General features: G+C 44.4%; 1 protein-coding gene across 1 annotated transcript in view; it reads left to right on the top strand.

Moving 5' to 3' along the window:
- Positions 1-406: 406 nt before the first annotated feature.
- The window catches only part of EXOC6B (exocyst complex component 6B), a 521,374-nt gene continuing 506,071 nt past the window's right edge, over positions 407-15,709 (top strand). Inside the window, exon 1 of the mRNA XM_006775280.2 lies at positions 407-534. The gene's annotated coding sequence lies outside the window, so the exon portion shown is untranslated. The remainder of the gene's footprint in view (positions 535-15,709) is intronic.

Raw genomic sequence — 15,709 nt, forward strand, 5'->3', positions numbered from 1 at the left:
GCATCACACAGCTAGCCCAATGCTGAGCCAAATGAGGTGTGTATGGCTCACAAGATACTGGCCTTGTCATTATGCTATGAAAAGTATTATAACTATTTTATAATGAAAGTACATTTTCCAATTATTGTATGCATATAACAATTAACATGTGACCTAATTGGTTTGGCTCAGTGGATGGAGTGTCGGCCTGCGGACTGAAGGGTCCCAGGTTGGATTCCGGTCAAGGTCATGGTTGCAGGCACATCCCCAGTAGGGGGTGTGCAGGAGGCAGCTGATCGATGTTTCTCTCTCATCAATGTTTCTAGCTCTCTATCCCTCTCCCTTCCTCTCTGTAAAAAAATCAATAAAAATATATTAAAAAAAAATTAACATGTATGCCTGCCTTGTTCTTTTTGGCCCTAGATTTGACCTGAATCAGGAACCAGCCTGGAACACTGTGTTGTGGTATGCCCGCCATAAGGTGGCAGCAGAATCTGAAGCTTTTTCGCTGACATGAAGTCCACGCCCCTTCGTGCTCCGTAAGGATCTGCCCAGGTAGAGTGAGGGTGATCTGCCTTGGCAGCTGGAGACCCCACTGTGAAGGTTGGGAGCCACCCCTGTGGCAGCCCCTCCTACCACTATCATCTCCCCATAGCCAGTTGTCCCAGCCCCTCACAAGCCTCAAGGGTTTTTCCCCCTCTGTTTTTGGCATTTGAGAGAAATGACTCCAAAGTCTTACATTCATCTAACAGACCCCTTAGTTAAGGCTTAGTAGGTTTGAACAATGAAGGAGAATAGGAGTCAAGAAATGGGGTTGTGCCTGGCAGGCATGGCTCAGTGGTTGAGCATCAACCTATGAACCAGGAGGTCAAGGTTCAATTCCCGGTCAGGGCACATGCCCAGGTTTTGGGCTCGATCCCCAGTATGGAGCATGCAGGAGGCAGCTGATCAATGATTCTCTCTCATCATTGGTGTTTCTAGCTCTCTCTTTCTCTCCTTTCCTCTCTGAAATCAATAAATACATATATTATTTTTAAAATGGGGTTGCAGTGGAGGGAGGAGTACCCCAAGGTAAGGAGCCTGCATGAGGTGCAGCTGAGGTGGCTGGAACTTGGACAGTGAGGACGGAGTGGTGCAAAGTAAGGTAAGGGATCTGGAGGGTTAAAATTCTTGGTCTTTATCATGATAGCAATGGAGAGCAATTCAAGGGTTTAAAACAGATTAGTGGGATAAGCTGATTTGTGTTTTAAAATATAATCTATCTGTAAAATGATTTGGAGCGTAAGGTTAAGCATGTTATGGCCCAAGTGAGAGATGTTGGTGGCATGAGGGTGGTGGCAGCGGAGATGGAGAGAAGACCTGGGTAGAATCTGGGGGGGAGGAATGAAAGGTGGGTTTATAATACAAAGGTAAGTTAATGTTCTTCTGAAACATGCTCACCCTTCTGTACACACTCACACCAACGTTTACACTTTTACTCCACCCTCCCCATTCACTTGGTGCGTGGCTAGTTCCATAAATACCAAAAGATACCACATCCCTCTGCCAGTCCTTTCAGAGGGAGAACTCTGGAACTGGGTGGCTTTGGGTAAGAACATAAACATACAACATTCCCCCTTTATTTGTGATTTTGCTTTCCGTGGTTTCCCATGGTCAAAAGTAGTCAAAAATATTAAGTGGAAAATTCCAGGAATAAACAATTCATGAGTTTTAAATTGTGCATTGTTCTGAGTATGATGAAATCTCTCTGTCCTCCTGGGATGTGAATCATCCCTTTGTCCTGCGTATCCGCACTGTACGTTAGTACTGAAGGGGTTCAGGACAGGCCTCCCCAGATGTGCCCCTTTGGCACGTGAATTAGTTTTAGCTGAATGCAATTGAGACCCCGAAGGCTCACGAGAAACTTGCCCATAATAAGCATTATCATCTGAAATAACATTTTATGACCTATCCATAGGGCAGGACAAACTTCTAATTACGGAATATCTGTTCTTTTTACCCTGGGACGGATCTTCCTCCCCTCTGAAGCCCCAGGCTCTATACCATATCCTTGGCTCAGAACGTCATATAGATACCATTTTATCTTACTCAGATTCTCTCATGTATGTGGGATTTTTATATGTGCATACTTTTACGAAATGTGGTCGTATTCTCTTGTCTCATGTCTCTTGTCTATGTCTCATGTCTATTTGAGTATTAGACCAGCCAAGAGAACCTAGAAGGGCAGAGGAAAGTTTTCTTCATCCCTCACAGTAAAATAAGATATTTTGAGAGACAGAGAGAGAGAGAGAGAGAGACCACATTCATATAACCTTTATTATAATATATTGTTATAATTATTTTATTAGTTACTATTGTTAATTTCTTAATATGCCGAATTTATAAATTAAATTTTATTGGAAGTATGTATGCATAGGAAAAAAACCTAGTATATATAGAGTTTGGTACTATCCACAGTTTCAGACAACCCCTGGGGGTTTTGGAATGTATCCTCCATGGATAAGGGGGGAATTCTGTACAAGAGATGATGTGAGATCTCAAGGTGTGGGTCTAGCTCAATGAATCTATGACTTTATGTAGCCAGGCTCTCTCTGAGAGCCCTGGAGAAAAGCTGGCCAGCTGTTCCCCTAGAGACCAGCTCCCTGTGTCCTGGTCCCTGGAGAAGCTGCGCTGGAGTGCCATGGCTACCGTGGTCATGTGACAGATGTAGGCCCCCACCTCCAAGGCCCGGGTCCCAGTGCACCACAGTTGGAGGGAGGTTTGGGAGCAAGACCCCTGGGCTTTCATGCAGAGCCTCTTAATTGTCTTAGGGACAGAGACAACTGAGATGCAATGTTTTTTAATTACACAAAGTGGATTTGGAAACACTGCTTTTATTTATTTATTTATTTATTTATTTATTTATTATTATCCTCGCCAGAATATATTTTTGCATTTATTTTTAGAAAGAGTGGAAAGGAGGGGAACAGATAGAGCCAAACATCAATGCGAGAGAGATGCATCTATTAGTTGCCTCCCACATGCACCCCGACCGAGGCCATGGATTGAACCTGCAACCCAGGTATGTGCCCTTGACCATAATCAAAGCTGGGTCCCGGCAGTCTGAGGCTAACGTTCTATCCACTGAGCCAAACCGGCTAGGGAGAGTGCAATGTTTTCTGACTTTAGCCCTCCACAAAGAGACGGTCCAGCCCAGCCCCAGTGAAGGCCAGATCCACTGAAGAAGGAGAGGAAGACTAGTGGCTAGCCTCCAGGCAACAGAATAAAAAAACCAACAGGATGGGAATATATCTAAAGGGCACAGGAACCAACCTGAAGGAGCTCCCAGTGGTCAACGCTGAGACAATTTGAACAATAAAATAATGTAGTATTAGATTACTACCCGAAACATAAAATAAATGTACATGTGTCCATAGTGATAAAAATACATGTTTGAATAAATGAGTAATGGGTGGCAGGGTGGAGGATTGGGGGGCGGGGGTGATCTTCCTTTCCTAAGAGTTTCATTGAACATATGCAGATATTTCCTCTTCTAAAAGGCGGAGCTTAGCCCCCCTTCCACACATGAAGGTGGACTTGACTTAGTGTCTGGATTCTGAAGAGTTTGGAAAGGGAAACATAGTACCATTTCAGTGCAGAAACCTGGCAAACACTGCCTTACCCATGAGATCTGGGTGACATCGCCAGCGATGCTCAGTGGATTTATGTGCCCCCTACTGTGATGCAGTGAGAAGCCATTTCACCTCTGCGGTATTCTTTTCTAGAAATTCATAACTCCAGTCCAGTCATGGGAAGAACATCTGCCAAAGTCAGACTGAGTGAGATCTAATAAAATATCTGACCAATATTGTTCCTCAAAATCACCAAGGTCGTGATAACGAGGGAAGCTTTAAAAACTGTCACAGATGGGAGGAGACTAAGAGATAAGATGGCGAAATGCAGTGTGGTATTCTAGATTGGATTCTGAAGTAGATAAAGGACATGAATGGAAAAACCCAGTGAAATCTGAATGAAGTCTGGAGCTTAGTTAGTAGAAATGTCCTAGTAGGATATGCTATTTACACCTGTGAGAACACCTGTAAATTCCTAGAAGTGCAATTGTTAGATTAAAAATATTGGCACTGCCCTGGCTGGTTTAGCTCAGTGGCTAGAGCATTGGCCTTTGGACTGAAGGGTCAGGTTTGATTCAGGTCAAGGACACATGGCCGGGTTGCAGGTTTGATCCCCATTAGGGGGCATGCAAGAGGCAGCCGATCAATGATTTTCTCTCTCATTGATGTTTCTATCTCTCTCTCCCTCTCCCTTCCTCTCTGAAATAAATAAAAACATATTAAAAAAAGAAATACTCTTATCAGCATAAAAAAAAAAAGAACAGTAAACGATACATATGAACAACCAGATGAAGAGATATAAAGGGGTTGATCATAAAGGTTCTAACACAGGAGCTTCCATCCCAGGGGAGTTTGGGGTACACCACCTTTCTGGCACACAGATACATTTTAGTTTAGCTCTCCAAACCCCATAGTTCAGGGATTGTATGGAGGCTTCATTACTAGGTATGATTGACTAAATCATTGATCATTGATGATTGAACTCAACTTCTAGCACCTCACCCCTCCCTGTAGGTTGGAGGGTGCAGCTGAAAGCTCCAACCGTCTACACATGGTAGGTCCCCTTGACAACCAGCTCTCATCCTTAGCTTGCCTAGACGCTTTCCAAAAGTCACCTTTTTAATATAAACTCAGTTGCAGTTGAAAGAGCTTGTTATTACTATAAGACATCTGTTTCACCTTTATGGCTCAGGAATTAAGGACAAAGGTCCAAGAGTATAACAAAAAATGATCCCATTGCTCTAATCCCATAAGAAATTCCAAGGGTTCTGGGACTGGGAACCAGGAACCATAGACAAAGACCAAAACATGTAATTATTATAAAATACAATATCACAGGTTTATAATAGTATGCGGTAGGCAGAAGAGTGGCGCCTCACAAGGTCCATGTCCTAATCCAGTGATGGCGAACCTTTTGAGCATGGCGTGTCAGCATTTTGAAAAACCCTAATTTAACTCTGGTGCCATGTCACATACAGAAATTTTTTGATATTTGCAACCATAGTAAAACAAAGACTTATAGTTTTGATATTTATTTTATATATTTAAATGCCATTTAACAAAGAAAAATCAACCAAAAAAAATGAGTTCGCGTGTCACCTCTGACACGCATGTCATAGGTTCGCCATCACTGTCCTAATCCCTATGTGACCATGTTACCTAACATGACAATATGGACTTTGCAGATGTGATTAGGGATCTTGACATGGGAGAATGTTCTAGGTGGGCCCAATGTAAGGTGACTTGAAAAGGTCCTTATAAGCAAAAAGGGAATGCAGGAGTGTCAGACTCAGAGATATAATGACAAAAGCAGAGGTCGGAGTGATCTGATTGGTGGCTTTGAATATAGAGGGGGCCCCAGGTGAGGGATGCAGTCAGCCTGCAGAAGCTGGAGAGGAAGGAAATAGATTCTCCCCTAGATCCACCAGAAGGAATGCAGCACTGCTGACACATCATTTTATTTATTTTTATATTTTTAAAATATATTTGTATTGATTTCAGAGAGGAAGGGAGAGGGAGAGGGAGATAAAAACATCAATGATGAGAGAGAATCATTGATTGGCTGCCTCCTGCACACCCTCTACTGGGGATTGAGTCCGCAACCCAGGCATGTGCCCTTGACTGGAATCGAACCTGGGACCCTTCAGTCCGCAGGCCGATGCTCTATCCACTGAGCCAAACCGCCTAGGGCTGACACGTCATTTTAGCCCAGTGAGACCCCTTTCAGACTTCTGACGTACAGAATTGTGAGATGATACATATGTGCTGTTTCAAGCCACTAAGCTTGTGGCAATTTGTTACAGTAGTAACAGGAAACCAACATGTGGTAGTAGTGGTATAATTTTTATATTTTAGGAAGAAGGCTCCATCACCTCTCCACAACCTAAACCTCAAAACACTTTCATCTATACCCTACTTCCTGTTATAATGGGTGAATATCTTGCCCCCATCAAAAGCCAGTGTTAACTGTTGACTCCCCAAAACACCAACTGGAAATAACCTGTTTGTCAAGTTAAGCTTACTTTGTTAGACTCACTGTAATAAAAGAGAATACCACTTGCTGAATCTTAGTAGGGAAGTAAGGACAGGATATTTACAGAGTTTTAGGGCCCAGGTTGGGTGACCTTAAAGTGGGTCTTCCAAGGAGGAGAACTGGTGAGGATTGAACAGAATATGTAACAGCTTTGGAATGGTGGGCATGAAGGGGCCTTTAGTGAAGGGAAAGTCTTGAAGGAGACTTTAAAAACATTTTTTTATTATTGATTTAAGAGAGGAAGAGAGAGGGAGAGAGATAGAAACATCACGGATGAGAGAGAATCACTGATCGCCTGCCGCACGCCCCAGACTGGGGATCGAGCCCGCAACCTGAGCGTATGTCCTGACCGGGAATCCAACCGAGACCTCCTGGTTCATAGGTCAATGCTCAACCACTGAGCTACGCCAGCTGTACTTGAAGGAGTCTTGATGAACAAGTCATTTTAGTTGGTTCAGCCTTACCTCCCAAGAACAAGTATTTCCTGGAGCAATCAGCTAAGTTACTTTTATTTGATTTCAAGATTGTTTAATACAAGGACAAGAAAGTATACCCAGTCCCAGTATTGTTAAGTATAGGAACAAGGCATTATGTTGGCATCAATGCTCACCAAAAACTCCACTAGTGGTCTGGATCTCATTCCTTCTCTCTCTCTTTTAAAAAATATGTTTTTATTGATTTCAGGGAGGAAGGGAGAGGGAAAGATAGATACATCAATGATGAAAGAGAATCACCGATCGGCTGCCTCTTTCATGCCCCACACTGGGGATTGAGCCTGCAACCCGGGCATGGGCCCTGACCAGGAATTGAACTATGACCTCATGGTTCATAGGCTGACACTCAACCCCTGAGCCACACCAGCCGTGCTGGCCTATTTCTTCTCTTTACTCAAAGTCTTTAGTCTTATAACATTGCCTCTCTCCTTCTCTGCTAGATCATTCCCATCTTGCGGGGGGCGGAGGGGAGGGGGGGGAATCTCCCCACAGACATTTTTGACATCTGTCCCATTTCTGTTTCCCTTTATTAAAAGACTCGTTACCGAGTTGTCTATGGGTATGATGTTGACCTCTTCACCTGCCATTCCAGATGCCCTCCCTCCTTTTTCTCTATGCTCCCACCACATCAGCCTTCCATAGGCTTCTGGAACCTCCTAATGCAGTGGTTCTCAACCTTCCTAATGCTACAACCCTTTAATACAGTTCCTCATGTTGTGGTGACCCCCAACCATAAAATTATTTTCGTTGCTACTTCATAACTGTAATTTTGCTACTGTTATGATTCGTCATGTAAATATCTGATATGCAGGATGTATTTTCATTGTTACAAATTGAACATAATTAAAGCATAGTGATAAATTACAAAAACAATATGTAATTATATATGTGTTTTCCGATGGTCTTAGGCGACCCCTGTGAAAGGGTCGCTCGACCCCCAAAGGGGTCACGATCCACAGGTTGAGAACCGCTGTCCTAATGTGTTCTGTGTTAGGCCTTTGCACTATCTATACCTTTTGCCTGTATAGCTTGTCCCTCACCCACCATCTTTACATGGCTGGCTTCTTACCTTTCAGAGCCCAGCTTCAATGTCACTTCCTCATTGAGACCTCTAACCATCAATCTAGAAATGACCTGTGCAGGCTTTATTATGTCACTCCACTTAAAATATTTGTTATAATTGTGGCAAAATATACATAACACAAACTAGACCATTTTAACCTGTAGCATTCAGTGGCATGAAACTCATTCATATTATTGTGCGACTATGGCCACCATCCAACTCCAGATCTTTTTCATCTTCCCAAACCTGAACTTTGCATCTATTAAACCATAGCTCATCATTTCCCTTGTACCCCAAGCCCCTGCAACCACTGTTTAATTTCTGTCTCTATGAATTTGCCTAGTCTAGGGACCTCATATAAATAGGATCATGTGTGGGGGGCCACTGGCAAGCACAACAGGGCGTTCTCAAAAATACTGTCAACTGAAGCCAGGGCACAGGCAGAGCCATGCCCTGGAGGCGGTCCTAGCCAAGAGGCAAGGATGCCACTCAGTCTGACCTTTCCAGCCCAGGTGCTAGCGGGGTGGATCCCATTATGTCGCCAGGAACTCAAGGTGCACCCAGATGTGATGTAACTTCCCGTTACTTCGAGTATATATTAAACTTACTTCCAGTGTTGGGGGCTCTGTTCATCTATCAGAGGGCAGACGCCACACCCAGGCCCAGCTTTTCCTCTATTTCTGTCTCAGTCTGGTTTTTTTTTTTTCATCCTTAACACTTGTCGTGTTCTAATCAATATTCATGAACCCCATGCCGAAACCGGTTTGGCTCAGTGGATAGAGCGTCGGCCTGGGGACTGAGGGGTCCCGGGTTCGATTCCAGTCAGGGGCATGTGCCTGGGTTGCGGGCGCGTCCCCAGTGGGGGATGTGCAGGAGGCAGCTGATCGATGTTTCTCTCTCATCGATGTTTCTAACTCTCTATCTCTCTCCCTTCCTCTCTGTGGAAAATCAATAAAATATATATAAAAAAAATATTCATGAACCCCCACATTCTCTCTTTTGGCACTGGTCGTGGGAAGAGAGAATGTACCCCCATAATCATGCAATTATTGTCCTATTGTGTCTAGCTTGTTTCAGTTAGCATAAGGCAGGGGTCCTCAAACTTTTAAAACAGAGGGCCAGTTCACTGTCCCTCAGACCGTTGGAGGGCTGGACTATAGTTTTAAAAAAAAACTATGAACAAATTCCTATGCACACTGCACATATCTTATTTTGAAGAAAAAAAACAAAATGGGAACAAATACAATATTTGTATTTGCATGTGGCCCGCGGGCCGTAGTTTGAGGACCCCCGGCATAAGGTATTCAAGCTTCAACCATGTGTCAGAATTACATTTTTAAGGCTGAATAATATTCAAATACATAATGTATATAGAAAAGCAGATTAAACAAAATATTCATCTGAGGCAGGAGAGTCAGAAGCTAGGAAAATTCCTTGGCAGGTGGAATGGGGAAACTAAGAGCTGAAAGAACTGGCTGAGCAGTTTACAGCCAGATGCAGAAGGTCACCAGGTGGAAAGCCCCTGGGGCCTAGAAGTGGGCAAAACTGGTGCTGGACCTCACCCCCGGGTGCCTTTCCTTCCTTAGCATATCCCTGGTCATGAGGTTTAGATCCCTTGACCTTTCCACCTGAGAGATAACATCTAGGCCTCAGTTATAATTCAGCTCCAGGCCCAGAAAAGCAGCAAAACCAGACTGGTGAAGCTAGGACCAGCTGCAGTGACTAATGACCCCCTGAAAGGATACACCTGGAAAAGCTGATGAATATTCATTCGATTGAGATCCTCCCCTGGGACCTCCCTGAAATCCCTGTCTTGGAAAGCAGACAAAACCCCCTCAAGTCAAAGAAGCCAGCATGGGCTCTCTCTGGAGCATGCTCATCCCTGATGTCAGGTGTGCATGTTTTACTTTTTTTCTCTTAAACTCTAAGGGTCCCCCTGAGACTTGCAACCAGGGGAGCAACGGGCAGCAGCAGCTTGTTCTGGGCTAACCACCTGAACTTGTCTCCAAGGCCTTCTTTTCTATGACTTTCCAGTGAGCTGACAGTAGCTCAGGGTGGCTCACTTCTTTCCTATAACATTTCTAGTGAGCCAGAGCAGCCCACCCAGGCTCTCTCTGTTGCTTCTTATACCCTAGGTCAGTGGTTGGCAAACTCATTAGTCAACAGAGCCAAATATCAACAGTACAACGATTGAAATTTCTTTTGAGAGCCAAATTTTTTAAACTTAAACTATATAGGTAGGTACATTGTTATTAACTTAATTAGGGTAGTCCTAAGGCTTAGGAAGAGCCACACTCAAGGGGCCAAAGAGCCGCATATGGCTCGAGAGCCGCAGTTTGCCGACCACTGCCCTAGGGCAGTGGTTCTCAACCTTGGCTGCACATTAGAATCACCTGGGAATCTTTTTAATATCCTGATTTCTGGGCCTCATCCTCTGGAAATTCTGTTTTTTTGTTATGGGTGAGGCCACAACCCAGGTGATTCTAATGTGTAGCCAAGGTTGAGAACCATGCCCTAGGTCTTTCCTTGTTTCACTGTCCTCAGCTTTTTAAAGGTATTTTGTTATATATGTATATATATATTTTTTATTTCGGAGAGGAAGGGAGAGAGAGAGATAAAAACATCAATGATGAGAGAGAATCATTGCCTGGCTGTCTCCTACACGCCCCCTACTGGAGGATTGATCCTGCAACCCAGGCATATGGCCTGATGGGAAATCAAACCATGACCTCCTGGTTCGTAGGTCGACGCTCAACTACTGAGTCATGCCAACTGGGCCTAATTAATATTTGTATTTATTAAATTGATTGGGGTGACATTGGCCAACATGAATATATAGGTTTCAGGTATGGGTTTCTATGTTACAAGATACGTATATTGCACTGTGTGTCCATCACCCAGACTCAAATCTTCTCCTGTCACCTTGAGATGGCTTTCTTATAAGTAGCAGAGACTGAAAAGTTTAAAACCCAAAACTTCAAGATTGAAGCCATTTCACGTTTCCAGCCATTTTAAAGTGGAACGGACCTGTGACAGGCAGGTCCTGGAAAGGCTGACAAGTTGTCCTAATTTCCGATTGCTCATCTTCTCCCTTTTCCAGTCTGACAAGATCACTGGGGAGATTTTTTTTTTTTAATTCCCTGTGTTTCCTGATTTATATGGGTGTGTCAGAGGTTCCAGGCAGTGTTTATATAGAGCAAAATACTGAATATAGCTTACAATCCTGGGGGACAGGTACGTTATGAGAGACCTGGAAAGAGACTTCTGGGCAAAGGAAAGGACCCCTAAAATCATGATTACAGAATTTGTCTCAGGCAGGGGCATGGGCAAGGTCTGAGTTCCTTACTAAGCTCCATGGAAACAGGGTGATGTCAGTGTGATTGTGGCCTCAGGGGCCTGGCAGGGCAGGAGGCTGACATCACCGCCCAGGGGACAGTGAGCTCAGACTCTTGGGAGGCTTCCTCACGGCCCCCAAAGATGCTGGAGCAGCAAACATGACCGCGAGGGTCCTGGGGGTCAGCTGCTTTCATCGGCTGTTCAATCATTGTTCTTTCACGCTTCTGCCAGCACAGAATCCGGCCTGAGCACTGTGGAGAGACGGAAGGAAGAGTGCTGATGCTCTGCCCCCAGGAGACTTTATGAGTCCGGGAGACATATTTCTTCCCCTAGGAGAGCCAGCTGCTGGCACAGGCCCCTGCCCCCAAGGAGCTCATGGTGTAAGTGGAGAGGCAGACTTGAAAACTAATGAAAGCAATAAAAGAAAGTGTTTGAGCTTTGAGGTTAGGCCTGGCTACGAACCTCAGTCTGTCACTTAGCTATTAGCCATCTGCTTGTGGACATGCTATTTAACCACCCTGGGCCTCAGTTTTTTCATCAATGAAATGGAGGCAACACTTTCTGCCTCACAGCAGGATGACTGTGAAGATTAAATGAGAGAAATCATGTTAGGTTCCTGGAACCCAGCAAGCATTTAATAAGTGGCGTTGTTTTTATTGCTACTACTCAAGGTCACACAGTGTGATAGGGACAATGTAGAATCATCCTATCTAATAAAGGAGTAGCATGGAAATTAACCATCACTTTGTCACTCCGTCACTCCGTCACAGATATGGCGGCGCCCAGTCCCCTCAGCCCCGCTGCTGAAGTGTCTGCCGCTGCCGCCGTGGCTGCCTCTGTAGTGTCTGGGTCTGTCAACCCCTCCATGAGACTGAATGCTGCATCCAGGGGGCACACGCAAGTGGGTGGGGACTTGACTCTGGGTCTTCTGGTGCAGGGGGACTTGATGCTATGTCCCCGTTTGTGCTGGCCAGCAGGTGGACATCCTCCAAGGGGTCCCAGACTGTGAGAGGGCACAGGCTGGGCTGAGGGACCCCCACGAGCGCACAAATTTTTGTGCACCAGGCCTCTAGTATACTCAATAAAGACTACATATTAGTTAGTATAACCAGAAATAGTATGTTGTTTCCTATGGAGTGTTTGTGTATTTTACTTAAGATACACATACTTTATCTTATTTAAGAAAACATAAGATTAAATGAGAGAAATCATGTTAGGTTCCTGGAACCCAGCAAGCATTTAATAAGTGGCCGTTGTTTTTTTGCTACTACTCAAGGTCACACAGTGTGATAGGGACAATGTAGAATCATCCTATCTAATAAAGGAGTAGCATGGAAATTAACCATCACTTTGTCACTCCGTCACTCCGTCACAGATATGGCGGCGCCCAGTCCCCTCAGCCCCGCTGCTGAAGTGTCAAGGCCTGTCACCACTCCGGTAGGCCGATGCAGCCTTGCTGCTCTGCCACTGCCGCTGCAGTGTGCGGGCCTGTGGACCCAGCCAGGGGCCGCGGGGCCAAGCAGCGAGGCATGACCCACCCACTCCAGCGAGCCGACCATGGCAGTGTCTGGGCCTCTGGACCCGGCCGCAGGGGCAAGCAGGAAGGCATGACCCGCCCACTCTGGCAGGCCTATGCAGCCTCGCCGTTCTGCCGCCACCGCCGTGGCTGCCGCTGCCGCCGTGGCTGCCTCTGTAGTGTCTGGGTCTGTCAACCCCTCCATGAGACTGAATGCTGCATCCAGGGGGCACACGCAAGTGGGTGGGGACTTGACTCTGGGTCTTCTGGTGCAGGGGGACTTGATGCTATGTCCCCGTTTGTGCTGGCCAGCAGGTGGACATCCTCCAAGGGGTCCCAGACTGTGAGAGGGCACAGGCTGGGCTGAGGGACCCCCACGAGCGCACAAATTTTTGTGCACCAGGCCACAAAAAAAACTCTGCTCAACCACAAGCTGGGCTGAAGGCTGCGAGCATAGCAGCAGTGGCGGGAGCCTCTCCCACCTCCTTGGCAGTGCTAAGGACGTCCAACTGCAGCTTAGGCCCAATCCCCTGGGGAGCAGGCCTAAGCAGGCAGGTGGACATCCCCTGAGGGCTCCTGGGCTGCCAGAGGTCGCAGGCTGGGCTGAGGCACTCCCTTCCCCCAAAGTGCACAAATTTTTGTGCACTGGGCCTTTAGTGTATTAATAATACAAGATAGAGATGTTGACAAAGGACCCATTGATTGCCTGTGTTAGGAAGGGAAGGCTTGCTTTCACAAAGGAAGGTCACACAAGCTGGATCTTGAAGAATGATTTCACAAAGTAAGCAAGGAGGAGGAAGGTAGGAAGGGTATTTATATAGAAGGAAGAGAATAGCATCACTAAAGACTTAAAAAAGGGACAAGCAGTTAAGTTCAGTTTACTTCATGCTTTCTATTCTGAGTCCTTTGCTAAAGTGCTGGGGACCACAGGTGAATAATAGTATAAATTTAATTTAACCCTATGAGGTAGTATTATTATATTCATAATATGGATAAAGAAACTGAGACATAGAGAAATAAAATAATTTGCCAATCACATAGCTAGAAATTGAGTCAAGATTTTAATTTATATTGTCTGACTCTAGAGCGTTCCAATTACTCTGCTATAAGAGACTGAGCTTTCCTGAGGGGAAGACAGTGGTAAAATTGTGTGGTAAATCTTGGGACAGATGTGTACACAGGAGGCTGAGAGCTCAAGTGGAAGAATGAGATCATATAGCAAAGACTCCCCATGGGAGAGGGTGACTCTGGACTTAAGTCTTGAAGAACAAGTGTATTGAGGCAAAAGCTGCCTGGATGAGAAAGGTCTGCAAGAGAAAGACGTCCTCTGCAGCATGAGGGAATCACTCAGCACAGGAAACCCGGGTTTCTGCCCTCTGCCTCTAACTCCAGAGCCCCCAACCCTGGCCTCTGCTCACACAGCTCCAGTCCACTCTGCTCTCCCTCTGCCAGAGCCCAAGGTCAGTAACTATGGATATCTGGTTCAGAAATCTCCCCAAGGGCATGTCGTTAAAGAGTTCCAGAGCCAGGATCTGAACCAAGCAGGAGGCAGAAGAACATTCGAACACACACGGGAGAAAACAGTGTAAAGAACAGGGTGGACATAAAGTTGATAATCCATTCCTTGAAAATTGGAATGATGCAGCCACAGTTAAGAAATGCTAAAAGCCACAAAAAGAATTTGGAAGAGTCAAAGCTCCCCATAGTCCTGCTGACACATTGATTTCAGCCCAGTAAAATGGATTTTGGACCTCCAGAACTGTGAGTAAATGAATTCGTTGGTTTAAGCCACCATTTTTGTGGTAATTTGTTGCAACAGCCCAAGGAGGCTAATAAAACCACCATACTTAAAACAAAACAAAACGTGTTTTGCTAGGTGGAATGAACAACATTAGCAAGAATGGAGACAAGTAGATTGATTATAATAGTCCTGGTGTTAGGTGCAAGGACCCAAATTAAATAGGGCAGGGATAGATGGGTTAAAGAGGAGTGGCCTATTGGATATAGGATATAAGGGAAAGCAAGGAATCTAGACTAATTTTTGAGTTTCTCTGAGCATCTAGTGCCATTAACTGAAATGGATTTGAGAAAGGAGAGAGTATAAAATCAATTTTGAACATAATGAGTTTAAGGTACCTGGGAGATATTTAAGAGGAGATATCCATTCAACAATAATAGTTGGAAACTTCATTGTCTTCAGTAATGGATAGAACAACTAGGAACAAGGGAATAGAAGACTTGAACAACAGCAAAATACACATTTCTCTCAAGTGCACAATGAACACTTGAGATAGATAATGATAGATGATATCTATACATTTAAAAGGATTGAAATAAATAAAATATGTTTTCTGTACCACAATGGAATTAAACTAGAAATCAATAGAGAAATTTGGGGATTCACAAATACGTGAAAATTAAACAACATAATCTTAATAATCCGTGGGTCAAAAATCATAAGGGAAATTAGAAAATATTTCAAGATGAATAGAAATAAAAGCACAGCTTGCCAAAACTTATGGGATGCACTAACATAGCACTAAAAGAGGGAAATTTCTAGCTACAAATGCCTGTATTAGAAGTGAAGAAAGTTCTCAAATAAATAACCTAAACTTCCATCTTAAGAAACTAGAAAAAAGAGAAAGAGCAAACTAAACCTAAAAGAGATGAAAGGGAGGAAATAATAAAGATTAAGAAAGAAATAAAAAAGATAATAGAGCCCAGCTAATATGGCTCAGTGGTTGAGTGTTGACCCATGAAGCAGGAAGTCTACGTTTGATGCCCACTCTGGGCATGTGCCAGGTTGAAAGCTCCATCCCCAGTGTGGGGCATATAGGAGATAGCTGATCAATGATTCTCTCGTTAGGGATATTTCTAACTCTCCCTCTCCCTGCAACCAATAAAAAGTATTAAAAAAAAGATAATAAAAAAACAATTGAGACAACCAACAAACCAAAAGTTGACTCTTTGAAACATCAACAAAAATGGAAAAACTTCTGGCTAGACTGACCCAAAAAACAAAGAGAAGACCCAAACAAAAGAAAATAAAGTGCTTAAGAATAAATTTAGTAACATAGAAAAATATCCCATGTTCATGGTTGAAAAGTTTGTTAAGGTAACAATACTCCCTAAATTAAACTATATCCCAATCAAAAGCCTAACTGGAATTTTTCCTGC

The sequence above is a fragment of the Myotis davidii genome, unplaced genomic scaffold, assembly GCF_000327345.1.
Source record: "Myotis davidii unplaced genomic scaffold, ASM32734v1 scaffold247, whole genome shotgun sequence".
Taxonomy (NCBI): Eukaryota; Metazoa; Chordata; class Mammalia; order Chiroptera; family Vespertilionidae; genus Myotis; species Myotis davidii.